Consider the following 15,064-nt stretch of genomic DNA (forward strand, 5'->3'; position numbering starts at 1 on the left):
TGATACGTGAAAGATCGTATCTGGCGCCCAAGTTCGACTCTCGCGATTATCTCTCGGATCTCGTCACGGTACGCGCGGAACTCCTAACATCCCGTTCCCACCTGGCGCGTGGACCCCTTTTTCTCCGTTTTCCCGTTTTTGTCAACGACCATTCCGCTTCTCCCCTTCGGCGAATTAGCTCCTGTTCGTCGACGCAATTTACACCCGCGCAACGGAGAGAACGAGTCGGCGGCCGCGTTTATCGCTCAGCCGCGAGACGGTAGAAAAGTCGTCGCAAAAATTTGGCGCCCAACGTGGGGCCACGTTGACTATTTTGGAGGAGCGCAGGAGGCGCTTGGCTTTGGGGAAATTTCGGTTAAGATTAGGCTTCGCGAGGAACGGTCTGGTCGGAATTTTCTTTTTCCCTGAATAAAAGAAATTCCCGATCGTGAGAGGTATTTCATCGTTCGTATTTTATATGTTTGGTACACGAAAATAACATAACATATTTCGGTCTTCGAAAGTAACATGAAATATTTATTGGGGAAAGGTTAATAAATTTCGTCGCGAATATAAATTCGAAATTAACCGTTGCGAGAGGTTCGAAAACAAGGCTCTCATATCTTCGTGTAATATTATCGTTTCTTTGTTCGAGATATCGTTTTTGTCCTTTTGGGGTATTCGCTGTGTTATTTTCGTTGTGTAACGGTCGCGTGTGTTTACGTTTGGAATAGGAAAGTCGAGAAGACCGTATGAGTCGTGTAGATCCCGAGGACGAGTGGGTTTTCGTATTAAATCACGAACAACTTATCGACGAATTAACTAGGCGGAGACTTCCAACCGAAGGAAGTTATTCGATTTTAACCGCTCGATTATTGCGTCGCGTGCGGGGTGACCGTACCGGAATTCGATTATCTTTCGCGGAAGGAGAAGACGAAATGTCGAATCACGACCATCTGGAGCTCCCTCCGGAGGAGCCGGTTCGTCCGGATAGCCCCATGGCGGATCGAGGGTCGCGGGAATCGTCGCAATCTCCTCGTACTCCGCGTTCGGCCGGACACCAATCGTCGCGCGGGATACCGGAAAATTCCGCGATGACTGCGTATAATGTCATGCGGAAATGGAATTTGAAATTTTCGGGAACTCGAGGGGAAGATGCCGAGACGTTTTTAATGCGAATTGAGGAAGGTCGCGATTTAGTGCCGGTCGCGGATGAGGACATTCTCCGCTGTTTGCCATTCTTTTTGTCCGGTATCGCGCTACATTGGTTCCGCGGTAAGCGCAACCGCTTAACTACGTGGGCGACTTTTAAATCCGCGTGGCGTACGCGCTTCGGGGACCCCGATTTCCAATTCGCTCTTCGCGACGAGGTAATAAGGCGAACTCAGGGGGAACAAGAATCCGTGGCGGATTATATCACCTGTCTACGGGCAATGTTCGATCGGTTGGCACCACCCTGGAGCGACGCCGAGCAAGTTAGCTACGCGTTCCGCAATTTGTTGCCGCGCTTGCAAATCGCCATGCGCCGGGACGAGGTGGAAGATCTCGACGCGTTGGAGGACGTCGCGACTCGCGTGGAAGGCAGCCACCAATTAGCGCACCGCTATCGAGCGCCGCCGACACCCGAAAAATCATTATTTCCCGATTTAGCGTATCGATCTCCGCGAAATGCTAGTCGTCACGCGAATCGGCACGATACAATCGCCGCGCTGAATACCTCCGCTAGCTCCACAGATTCGGGGGCCGGATCGCGAAAAGAGAAGCGACGAAGGGACCGCGCCGCGAACACTTCGACGTCGGAAACGGGATCAACGGCTTCGAGTTCGTCATCGACACGATCCACGCCAAAGGGAACCCGACCGTCGCGCATCTCTACAGTAAAATGTTGGAATTGTGATGACATTGGTCATCTATCGCGAGATTGTGAGGCCGCGCCGCGAAGGCATTGTTATCGTTGCGGTCGCGCCGAAGTAACTTTACGCACGTGCCCCGACTGTACGGGAAACGGGTAGGGGAGTCGATTCGCGGGGGAAACCCGACTCCTATTTTAAGCAAACCCCCTATTCGTGTCGTGTCAAATAAGTGTGAATTTTCGTATAGTGCATTTGGTTGTCGTGATGAATCGTCGTTATTGTTTTTACGTGTCGGAATATTAGGGAAGGAAGTCCTTGCGTTATTGGATTCAGGATCGAGTCGTACGTTTCTCGGACCATCCACGGTCGAATTGGTGAAAGAATTAGAGTTACGGTTTAGAAGTTCGGACGGCAAACGCGTAACAACGGCTACGGGTCAAACCACACGAATAAAGGGGGAGGTCGAAATTCCCATTACGCTCCGTCATCGGGTAAAATCATTAAAAGTCTATGCGTTACCAACCTTGGCGTTACCGTGTATAATCGGAGTAGATTTCCTGTCGGTATTTGGAATTGGCGTAAATTTCGCGACAAAGAGGTGGTATTTTTCGGAAAACCCGAGGATGGAATACGAGTTCGATGCGGGACGGGGGGATCCGTCGCTCCGCGTAAATGCCTCGCAAAGCGAGGGCGCGCCGACAAGAAGAGCCGCCGTGAAGACGGAAGGAACCTTGCTGGGGCCGAATCGGCCGCCTACGGCGGATAACCGAACGCATTTGCCGAAAATCGCGAATAAGCGCGGACGGCCGCGAACTCGTAACTCGTGTAGAAATTCGCCTATCTGTTGCGGATTAGTGGAGATATCGGCTACGGAAGAGCGTCGGTTGAAAAATTTTCTCGAATCGGAAATCGTGGGAGATCCGAACAAGCCCGGCGTGACAGATTTAACGCAACACCGGATAGATGTCGGAAACCATGCGCCTATTAAACAGCGTTACTACCCGGTGTCGCCAAAAATTCAAGAAGCAATTTACGCGGAAGTAGACAAAATGTTAGAAGCGGGAATAATAGAGCCGTCGAAAAGCGAATGGTCTAGCCCGGTCGTGATGGTTAAGAAATCGAATGGCACGTATCGTTTTTGTCTCGATTTTCGAAGGTTGAATAGTGTGTCGAAAAAGGACGCGTATCCACTGCCTTACATGAACGCGATCCTAGATAAATTGCGAGCTGCCCGATACATTTCGACTATCGACCTCAGTCAAGCCTACTTCCAAGTTCCGTTAGAAAATAATAGTCGCGAGCTAACCGCGTTTACGGTACCGAGCAAAGGGTTATTTCAGTTCACCAGAGAATGCCGTTTGGTCTCACAGGAGCACCGGCGACTTTTCAACGTTTGCTTGACCGCTTGATAGGACCCGAAATGGAACCGCATGCCTTTGCTTATTTGGACGATATTGTTATCGTGACTAGGACGTTTGAAGAGCATCTCGTTTGGTTGAAGCGCGTGTTAGATAGAATAAAAGAAGCCGGTCTAACTATTAATCCCGAAAAGAGTAAATTCTGTCGATCTCAGGTTAAGTATCTCGGATTCTTGGTACAACAGGAGGGGTTGAAGGTCGATCCCGATAAAACCGAGCCGATTGTTGAGTACCCGCCGCCGAAGAATATTAAGCAATTACGACGTTTTATCGGCATGGCGTCATGGTACCGGAGATTCATACCACAATGTGCAACGAAATTAGAACCGTTAACGCGTCTCCTTCGGAAGAACTACTCTTGGGAGTGGGGGGATGACCAAAAATTGGCATTCGAGGCGGTAAAATCGTGCATTACCTCGCCACCTACGTTATCGTGTCCAAAATTCGAGTTACCGTTCGTCCTTCAAACAGACGCGAGTTCGGTCGGTTTAGGCGCCGTATTAACTCAAGAATCAGAAGGCGTTGAACACGTTATCGCATTTGCAAGCCGCGCATTGTCGGAGGCGGAAAAGAAATATTCTACGACCGAACAGGAATGTTTAGCGGTAGTATGGGCGATTCGAAAATTCAGACCCTATTTAGAAGGCTATAAGTTTCGAGTCATTACCGACCATAGCTGTTTGAGATGGTTGCATAATTTAAAAAATCCGACAGGTCGGTTGGCGAGATGGGCTCTCGAGTTATTGGAATACGATTACGTAATTGAACACCGCAAAGGAGCGCTACATCATGTTCCCGATGCGTTATCGCGAATTTATGAGTCCGCCGAGGAACTGTGTGCCGTCGCGATTACGGGCGACGAATGGTACGATACACGCGTGCGAAATGTCGAAAATGAGCCACGAAAATATCCGGGATGGAGAATCGAGAACGATCAGCTGTATTTCCGGAAACCGAATCCGGTTATATCACAGATAGTAGACGATTTGGAGCAATGGAAGCGTGTGCTTCCGAAAAATTCGCGTCTTGACGTTATTCGAGCGAGCCATGATACCCCTCAGGCGGGTCATTTAGGCACCGAGAAAACGTATCAGCGCGTTGCGAAACAATATTATTGGCCGCGTATGTTTAGGGAAGTCGCGAATTATACCCGTCGTTGCGATACTTGCCAACGAACTAAAGTCGAACAGAACGTGCCCGCTGGCTTAATGGGGCGGAGAAAGGTCGAAACACCGTGGACAGTGGTAGCCGCGGATATTATGGGCCCTTTTCCCGTCTCTCGGAGTGGATTCGCGTACCTTTTGGTTTTGCAGGATCTATTTACGAAATGGGTCGAATGTTGCCCGCTCCGAAAGGCCAATGGTAGAAAGATCCGAGAAGCTATAGACGATTTAATTATTAATCGATGGGGAGCACCTCGCGTAATGTTGACCGATAACGGGACAGAATTTATCAATCGAGAATTAAAAGCTTTCGCGGAAGAGCATGGTATCGCGCACGTAACAGTACCGCCGTATCACCCTCAAGCGAATCCCGTAGAGCGAGTGAACCGCATATTAAAAACAATGATTACGGCGTTTATCGAGCAAGATCATCGAGATTGGGATTTACATTTGTCGGAATTTCGATTCGCGTACAACACTGCGTATCATACGTCCTTGCAGGCTACGCCCGCCTTTTTAAATTTTGGTAGGGAACCGCCGTCAGTAAGCTCCCGCCGGGAGGGGCCGGAGCCCGAGATCGAAATCGAGGAAGCGGCGACCGCGAAATGGAAGGAGCGAATGGGGCGAATCCAAGCGCTGCAAGACTGGGTGGTAGAAAATCTAGAGGCCGCTCATCAAAGACAGGTACGATATTATAATTTGCGTAGGCGCGATAGGCGTTTTGTCGTCGGCGATCAGGTATTGAAGCGACAGCATGTATTGTCATCCGCAGCGCATGCCATCTCAGCGAAACTCGCCACGAAGTTCCATGGACCGTTTAGGATCGCGAAAGTCTTGTCACCTGTTGTGTACGAGATTGCGGACCAGGAGGATAGCGTAATAGGAAAAATTCATGTTAAGGACTTGAAACCCTACATTGTCTAATCTAATCCGTAGGTTGTATATTGAGAGTTAGCGCTGCCACTAAAGAAGAGAGAGGAAAAAAAAAAAAAAAATGTTTTTTTTTTCTTCGGATAGCAAGGGTAGCCGATATCCCGTTCGACCCGGCACTTGAGGCCGAGATTATTAGTTTCTTTTCATTATAAGTTGGCGACTCAATTACGCTGTGAAAATTTTGTTTGCGTACCCCGTTATGTACGGCGTTGGGGCGAAAGAAATAAAAGGGCCCGGTTTGCTTGTGGCAATGTTATCGTAATATTTCCTACGCGCCCCGTTTTTCCCCGTCAGGGCGAACGTTTGCGAACGTTTGCGAACGCTAACCACCGACGACCCGGCGAGTGCAGTCGATGTCCCGGCTGCAGAGAGACGAAAATCGGCGTTCAATGTCGTCAGAGAGTTGTCGCGTTGGTCTTATTGTCTCGAATGTGTGGATTGTGAATTGTCCGCTTTGTGTTTTGGCCTTTACTCTGGAGGTTCCGATTGCTCTCCGACGCCCGGCTTGAGAGTTGGGAAAATCGGAATAGTGGCGGCGGAGGGTGATCGACGCCGGTGCGGTTTCTCTGGGGAGTGGGGGGTGTGACGTTGCCGTCTCGCGCGCGTCCGCCGAGTCCCTCTCCGATCGAAAAGCGCGGACTAAAAGGCCGCGCCAGTCGAATCATTGCGAGAACCGTACCGTTACCTCCAGAGAGGCGTCATTAATTGAGATTTCGAGCTTAATATTAATTTAGTTTATGCTTTTCTTTCGTATGAATAATTCATTTGGGAGCCTCATCGGCGAAGGAGCGGAGAGTCGCTGAAACGTCACGGAAACTACGATCGCCAATCAAGGAAGATCTTAGAGGGGCAAGGAGCCAGCAATTTGGAAATCCAAATTACCTAACGGCCAAGCTAGCTACGTCACGACGGGATCAGGACCCGCACACGTGATGCGCGACGCACGGGACAGTGAAAAAATCCTCGCGCAAGGGCTCAGGCCCGTGCGGATACGGCCCCCGCGGAGGGACTGCAATCCTGCACCCGATGGCGTGACGCGGCCCCGGAAGAGACGGAAAGAAAGGTGGCAGCGATGTTTCCGGCCAAGCCGTTCGCCTTAGACCTCGCGACGACCCCGCGGAACGGGCCCCAGCGAATTATTCATTCGTAATACCGGGGGCGCGCGCATCCCCGTTACGACCGTGAGCGCGCCGCCCGCCGGCTACAACGCGTGATAACGCGTGATTGGTCGCGATAATACGCACCCCGTGTGCGCAGCCCCGGCTGGCCCACAGGTATCGATTCTGGATCGCGACGATCCAGAGAAAGAGACTGGCGTGAGCTTGCGTGCAAGCAACAGCGTAATCGAGAGGACCGTTTGTGGCGAGAACAATTGCGAGATCGTTGCTGCGTGAACGAGCGGAGAGGATCCCGGCGATCGACGGCGAAGAAGTGTGAGCACGAGAGGACTTCGTCGACCCCTGACCGTTCCGACGGGAGGAAGAGTACCGGTGAGGTTACCCTCCGCCATATTCGCCACTCGCGATTGCGCCCGGAATCGTTTCGTTCTGTCGTCGTCGCCGTGAATTCGTACTCTGGTGTACGGGCTAAGCCCGATTCTTTAGTGTAGATTTTCGCGTCACGGCCACGTCGTCAAGCGATTCGGGCCCCGGAGCCTCGAAAGTATCGGTTTCCGCGGATCGAGACATTACCTCGCGTTTTTAAGAAACCGTGTGTCGTCTCTCTGGAGATTCGGATTCCGTAGATTATATTTGCGTTGGGTCTCGCACGTCTAGCGTTTAAGACTCGTTCGTACTGTATGTCGGTCGTCTGAGTGTGAGTGTGATTCGCGTCAATTTGTTATATTCTTTTTGTCTCCCGTTAGTGAATCTTCGCGTCGAAACTGTGCGTACACGCCCGATGCATCTGTCTTTCGCGATTATTATACGGGTTACGTGAGAGTGTGAATCGCGTAAATTCGACGTATCATGTCGGCTGTAAAGCACCGCGTCTCGAAATTGTGAGCGCGTTTTGGTGAGAATTTCCTCGCGATTCTTGCATGAATTGTGTGCGTGTGTGTGCCGAGCATTCGATTCTGCGTAATATGTCCGTCCGAAATCGAAGCATGTCTGCGTTGTATTAAGTGCACGTTAGTCTTAAGTTGCGTCGTAATAATTTCGCGGTAATAGCGGGCGATAATATCGCCGTTGGCGAGGCAATATCGAGAATTGATGCGGTTTTGCACCCGAATTATAGAAGAACGTAATATTCAATCTCTTCGCAGTGCGAGGCGTAATTCAAGCCGAGCGAACATTCCGGCTGATCTAACGGGTTGGTCTCGGCGTACGCCTTACGGGGTTTCGCGCCCCGCGTTTAACACCCAGTCTCGCAGCCGCGTTTCTTTTACTGCAGCCGTATATCCGCGTGGTTTATCATTACTATTCTCGAGGAGCTGCGGCTCCCGCTATTATAATAAATCTGTTAACCTCTTTGTTTAATTGGCGAGTTTCTTTTCAGTTGTGTTTGTCGTTTCCGTAATTGTCGCCTCTTGCATAAATTATCGCGTTCGATCAACACTCGCCCTGCCCCTCTACCGTTAGGCGAGCTAGCCAGCCCGTGGCGAATTCCGACAACTTGCTTTTGCGTTTACCTCGCGTTTATTTCGCGTGTTTCGTGAATTGATACGTGAAAGATCGTATCTGGCGCCCAAGTTCGACTCTCGCGATTATCTCTCGGATCTCGTCACGGTACGCGCGGAACTCCTAACATCCCGTTCCCACCTGGCGCGTGGACCCCTTTTTCTCCGTTTTCCCGTTTTTGTCAACGACCATTCCGCTTCTCCCCTTCGGCGAATTAGCTCCTGTTCGTCGACGCAATTTACACCCGCGCAACGGAGAGAACGAGTCGGCGGCCGCGTTTATCGCTCAGCCGCGAGACGGTAGAAAAGTCGTCGCAATATATATATATATGTATATATATATACATATATATATAATATTAATGAATATTATCCTTAATTAAATAAATTAATTAAATAAATTATCCTTAATTAAATAAATTAATTAGTTAATGATCTTGAAATCATATAATAAAATTATTAATTAATTAATAATCATTGGTATTAAATTTTTAATATTAACTATAAATCATTATTATTTAGATAAAAATTATATTATTTATCTAATAAATTTCTACTGTATATATAAATCAATAGCACCTACCCTTACTACAGATTTTTATACTGATATAATTTATTTATTCATATAATAAAATTATTAATTAATTAATAATCATTGGTATTAAATTTTTAATATTAACTATAAATCATTATTATTTAGATAAAAATTATATATATATATATTTATATATTATATATTTATATACAGGGTGGTCCTCGTAACGGTCGCCACGATTTTTAAGGCACTTACAATAATCTGACATAAAAAAGTTTCAAACAAAAGTTGTGTGGCTTCAAGGGGGCCATAAGATGGTGACAATGATTTGACCTTCGAAAATCATTTAAAGGTCATGCGAAGGTCAACATTAAAATCTTAAATGGAAACCCCCATTTTTTATTTAGTATTCTTGTAGCTGACATCGAGAGCTTTCCAAAACATTATAATAAAATATTTTTTTATTAAGTACTTTTTGAGTTATTTTATATTTTAATCTGACATATTTTGATATAAAAAATTAAATATCTCGTAAAATATTTAGTTTTTGATAATCTTACTGTAATACTTCTATGTACAGAATAATGAGACAAATCAATTAGTATATAAAAAAAATTGTTTTTAAGAAAATTATTTACAATGTATTTTTTTAAACAATTATTTGTTTTTTTTGGCACTAATTAATTTGTCTTATTATTCTGTACATAGAAATATTACGGTAAAATTATCGAAAACTGAATATTTTACGAAATATTTTATTTTTTATATCAAAATATGTCAGAATAAAATATAAAATAACTCAAAAAGTACTTAATGAAAAAATACTTTATTATAATGTTTTGGAAATCTCTCGATGTCAGCTACAAGAATACTAACTAAAAAGTGGGGGTTTCCATTTAAGATTTTAAAGTTGATCTTCACATGACCTTCAAATGATTTTCCAAGGTCAAATCATTGTCACCATCTTATGGCCCCCTCGAAACCAAACAACTTTTGTCGGAAACATTTTTCTCTTCCGGGTTTGGTTTTTGAGATATTTGCCTGAGGAGATTAAAATGGGACACCCTGTATACATAATAAAAAGTTCACGAGTCGGAAAAGCATTTAACGCTGTCGTATGTAATAAGCCAAGCGATCAACATTGCCTTCGTTGCCAGCTCGGTAGAAAGTGAGAAGAAGACGGAAAACATATGTCTGTTCTTCTCTACTCTCCGAAGCTAGCCGAACCGCAGAGCGCACATGTACGCGGTTCGCGCTTGTGTGCGTTATCCCCTCCATTGCTGAGCCATGAGCCGCGGGACCTGTTTCTGGCATCACTGCATAGCAGTTATATTCTGTTGTTATATTGCATAAATAAGAGACAGTTATATAATCCCAATATAAATTAAGCATAACAACTGTTACATTACATGTTACTCCCATGTTATATAGCAGTTATATTCTGTGTTTGCTGGGTCGTTTTGCATTGTAAAGTATATGCATGGATACAATGGGTTCCGCCCCCCCACTTTCGGAAGATATAACCTAACCCAAACCTATTTCTTATTTAAAACAAAAATTTGGTGTGAATTACATCGTATAACTTAAACCAAATTTTCGTTTCGAATCCATCTTAAACTTTAAATATCTCAAAAATTATAAGAGACCGCCGATTAAGTTATAAGTAAAAGTTATTCAGGATTGACAACATATATCAAGGTCAACGTGATTGGAGCTGGGTCCGTTATAGTAAATAATTACCAACTTTTTTATTAGTTAAATAACCAGAGTTAGTCAAAATGAAGAATTAAAAAATTAATGTTGCAACGTAATTATTACAATCAAATCATAAAATTATCTTTATATTATCCCTGTCTGCCAATACAACATAATTTTTCATTCATATTGCATTTTATAATAGCAAAAATTATTATATGTAAAAATTGTATCAAAATAGCATCAAATCGATATCTAAATGATATAATATCGATGTCTTAGCAAAAAATCCATAATCTGCCTGTTTAAGAATCTGACGATGAATATGTGTCACAAATAATCTTTTCCTTTAAAAAATATCATATAGAGCACGGACTTCGAAATAAGCTTCAAATTTCGAGCATTATTTCGATACGATGTAATGTCGATGATTTCGACGTCATTTAAACATCGATTTGATGAGTCATTTCTCGCTGGGACACTATTATAGAATTTATTAAAGGTGTTATATACTATAATATCAAATCATATTGCTGATGTTAAATGCGATTAAAATTTCTTTGATTTGTAAAGTATATTTTAGAGGATGTATAATTCGAAAAAAAATTTTTCGTAAACTCTAAGTTGCATAAAACAAACTTACACTAAAGCAAAGTATAAAAACTTGGCGTTCTCCGGGTCGCATTAAGACGTATACATATTATAAATATATAATTATTTTAATAATATTTCTAAAAATATATATATGCAAATAATTTTCATATAACATGAAATACAATACAAATCTAGGACCATATATTTTAATACAACCCGGGCACGCCAAGTTTTTATACTTTGCTTTAGTGTAAGTTTGTTTTATGCAACTTAAAATTTATGAAAAATTTTTTTTCGAATTATACATCCTCTAAAATATACTTTGCAAATCAAAGGAATTTTAATCGCATTGAACATCAACAATATGATTTGATATTATAATATATAACATCTTTAATAAGTTCTATAATAGTGTAATTTGTGATATACTATTTAAAATTGTTAAACTTATTTTGAAAATCAAATTTCTGTTAATAAAAATAAAACGCGTTTTAATTTCATAGAAACCCGTGAATCTGTCTATAACATTTCTATAAATACAAGATTGATTTTATGACAAATACTATTTCAAATTACAAATCCTCACAAACTGAATTGCTTCTAAATACTTGGCTAGTTAACTATTGATTTCATTTAGTTTTTATTTTTTTAGAGGTAAATTACTTTTTAATTTTTTATTTTGTAGGGAAAAATCTTTTTATAAGTAATTTTTTAGAGGTAACTATTTTTTCAATTTTTTGTTGCATACAAGTTGAGACTTTTCATATACTTGGCGTATTTTTTTTTTACCTTTGTAAGTTTTTTTTTAGGTGATCTCATTGCTTTTCGTAAAAATCTATGTTTTTCCTGCAAAAAATATATATGCGTTTTTAACATGTCGAGGCCAACTGCATTTTTGTATTTTTGAATCATATTTTATAAATATATTAAAAACTTTATATAGTTTATTACAAGTATTTTTTAAGTATTAAGTTATTCAGTTCATTTGTTTTATAATTAATTACATATGCTTTATGTTTAATTTAATTTACTTTGCTGCGTAATATCCCATCTTTAATTTAAAATAAACTTTATTGTATGTGCAAATCAAATCTGGAATATAAAAATAAAAATCATAATTATAATAAATATATTAAAGACTTTATTTTGTTTATTACATTTAAGTATTTTTTAAGTATTTGGTTCATTTATTTTGTGATTGATTACATATGCTTTATGTTTAATTTGCTTATATTTAATTTACTTTTGCTGCATAATATCCAGTCTTCTATTTTAAATAAACTTTACTGTATATCATAATTATAACTAAAATTTAATCATCTTTGTGCCTTATATGAAAATAAAAATCATAATACATTTAGTTGTGCAAATCAAATGTGGAATACATACTCTTTTCAAAATTATTCTATTTTAGAAAAACTAAATCTAGACGTAGATAGACTGACATTGTTATATAGGTATACATACTAGATGTAGATAGACTTACATTGTTATATTGATATACATACTAGATGTAGACTTACATTGTTATACATACTAGACGTAGACTTATATTGTTAGACGTAGACTTACATTGTTATATATACATACTAGATGTAGACAGATTTACATTGTTATACATATTAGACGTAGACTTACATTGTTATATAGGTATACATACTAGACGTAGATAGACTTACATTGTTATATAGGTATACATATTAGATGTAGATAGATTTACATTGTTATACATATTAGACATAGACTTACATTTTTATCAGGGTGAATTGTCAAGTGACAGATAAATTATGCTAGAACAGATTGATGTATTTGTGTAGCGATAAGATTTCAATAAAATAATAATCTTAGTGAATATATATAATGTCATATATGAATTTTTGTTATATTTGCAATAAATTCTTACAAGAAATATGTAAATTAAAATATAAATGAACATTATCAGAGAGATCACTGATATTATATTTTTGATAAAATTTGTAGGAATTTACAAGTTTTATGTCAAAGTTGAAAAACTGCATCCTCTCTTCCAGTACCTGTTCATTATTTCACAACTATATAATTATAGCTTAAATTTATTTTTGCTATTCGTGTTTCACACATTTCAAGCTATTCAACACATTGAATACAATTTTGTTCCAGTCGATTTTCGTTCGCATTACCGGCAGGTGTCTTCGCAATGCCTTAAAGGTGGTGTCGGACATCGTTTAATAGTTCTCGGAAATTGCTGTTTGATAATCATATTCGGACTTCGACAAACCGTATAAAATCTTTCATTATTTGCTTCTCGTTGGAGATGGGCAGGCTCTCCTAATGTCATTTCTCACTTTTCTCTATTTGCAAAGAAAAGAACAGAATTGTAATGTTTAATTTAGTTTACATATTTGGTTTTATATATGCTACTTAATTATACTTACTGTCTGTTACTGCCAAATCTCTATAATCTTTTCGGACTTTGACAAACCGTATCAAATATTTTGTTGTTTGTTTCTCGTTGAAGATGGGCAGGCTTTCCTAATGTCATTTCTCACTTCTCTCTATCTGTGTGCGAAGAAAAGAACAGAATTGTAATGTTTAATTTAGTTTACATATTTGGTTTTATATATGCTACTTAATTATACTTACTGTCTGTTACTGCCAAATCTCTATAATCTTTTCGAACTTTGACAAACCGTATCAAATATTTTGTTGTTTGTTTCTCATTGAAGATGGGCAGGCTCTCCTAATGTCATTTCTCACTTCTCTCTATCTGTGTGCGAAGAAAAGAACAGAATTGTAATATTTAATTTAGTTTACATATCTGGTTTTATATGTGGTACTTAATTGTACTTACTGTCTGTTACTGCCAAATCTCTATAATCCAATATATTATGCTGTTTAGCAAAGTTCTTCAGCTGGGATTGCATATTGTCTTATACCGTCCCAGCTAAAGAAATCCCAGCTAAAAGTAATACCGATTTTCTCGAAAGAATTGATTGATTTAGATTTATCCTGCAAATAAGTGCTATAAATAATAAGTAATAATAATAATAATAATAATAATAATAATAATAATAATAAATAATAATAAAAATAATAATAAATAATAATAAATTAATAATAATAATAAATAATAATAATAATAATAATAATATATAATATTATTATATATATATAATAATATTTATTAATTAATAATAATAAATAATTTTATTAATAATAATAATAATAATTAATTATAATAATAATAATAGTAATTAATTAATAAGAAATAATATATACTTATAAAACAATAAATAAACATGAATAAACAGATATATATGCGAAATTTTCAATCTACTTACTCGATAACACTAAATATATTTTCTGCATCAGATTCAAATATAACTTTAAATTAACCTTATAATAACATTATATCTTCACGTTGCGATGTTACCGCATACCGCGTCGCTTGATACATTACGTATCATATACATATGCACGCACATACACATTGTCTCTCAAGAGACGTATTTGCACACTCAAGCGAATAATCGTACATGAGCGTTGCAAACGCGCCTTGAGGGACAAAATCGCTTTGCATGTATACGTGCCCAGCATACGTACGTGAGAGTCTGAATTGGAAAAATAAATCTAGTCAATCACAATTATAGTATTTCGCTCGATACGATTATCACACCTCGAGATTGATTGCACTAATCTTATTCAAACTGGTCGCAATCGAAAGTTTGCATCCATATTGTATAAGAAAAGTGCCGTTAGATTTTTGATTACGACTTTAGTTCCTGAGGTATTTTAATCGAAAGTTTATTAAGAGTAAAAACTCCGGATAAGCTACTTGGTAGCGTCGCGGCCCCTATGCATAGGCAAACCCTTGTGCATAGGCAAATCGTTTTTTCATATACTTGGCGTCGCGTCGCTACCGCGTCGCTTGATACTTGGTAGCGTTGCGGTCCCTGTGCATAGGCAAACCCCTGTGTATAGGCAAATCGTTTTTTCATATACTTGGCGTCGCACCGCTATCGCGTCGCTTGATGTTATTCATATATCCATGTCTACCAAATAGCTATCAAAAATATCTGTTAGAGATATACACGTTTTATCTACCATATATATCCATATCTACCAAGCATCTACCAAATATATCTACTTGATATACATATATTATCATCTATATATCCATGTCTATCAAATAGCTATCGAAGATATTCATGAGATATTCACATGTTATCTACATATCCATGTCCACCAAGAAGCTACCAAAGATATTTATTAGAGATTTACATGTTTATTTGCTTACT

At 40.1% G+C, this 15,064-nt stretch overlaps 1 long non-coding RNA gene across 1 annotated transcript; it reads right to left on the reverse strand.

Moving 5' to 3' along the window:
- Window positions 1-12,241: 12,241 nt before the first annotated feature.
- LOC138934099 (uncharacterized) lies at window positions 12,242-14,321 on the reverse strand. The gene is made up of 5 exons (XR_011447090.1): window positions 14,108-14,321; window positions 13,618-13,775; window positions 13,410-13,533; window positions 13,202-13,325; window positions 12,242-13,117 (listed from the first exon to the last, which is right to left on the reverse strand). It is a non-coding gene; the product is annotated as an uncharacterized lncRNA (long non-coding RNA).
- Between the last annotated feature and the right edge of the window lie 743 nt (window positions 14,322-15,064).

The sequence above is a fragment of the Polyergus mexicanus genome, unplaced genomic scaffold (assembly GCF_030449975.1).
Source record: "Polyergus mexicanus isolate NDT 795.1 unplaced genomic scaffold, iyPolMexi1.0 SCAF_6, whole genome shotgun sequence".
In the NCBI taxonomy this organism is placed as follows: domain Eukaryota; kingdom Metazoa; phylum Arthropoda; class Insecta; order Hymenoptera; family Formicidae; genus Polyergus; species Polyergus mexicanus.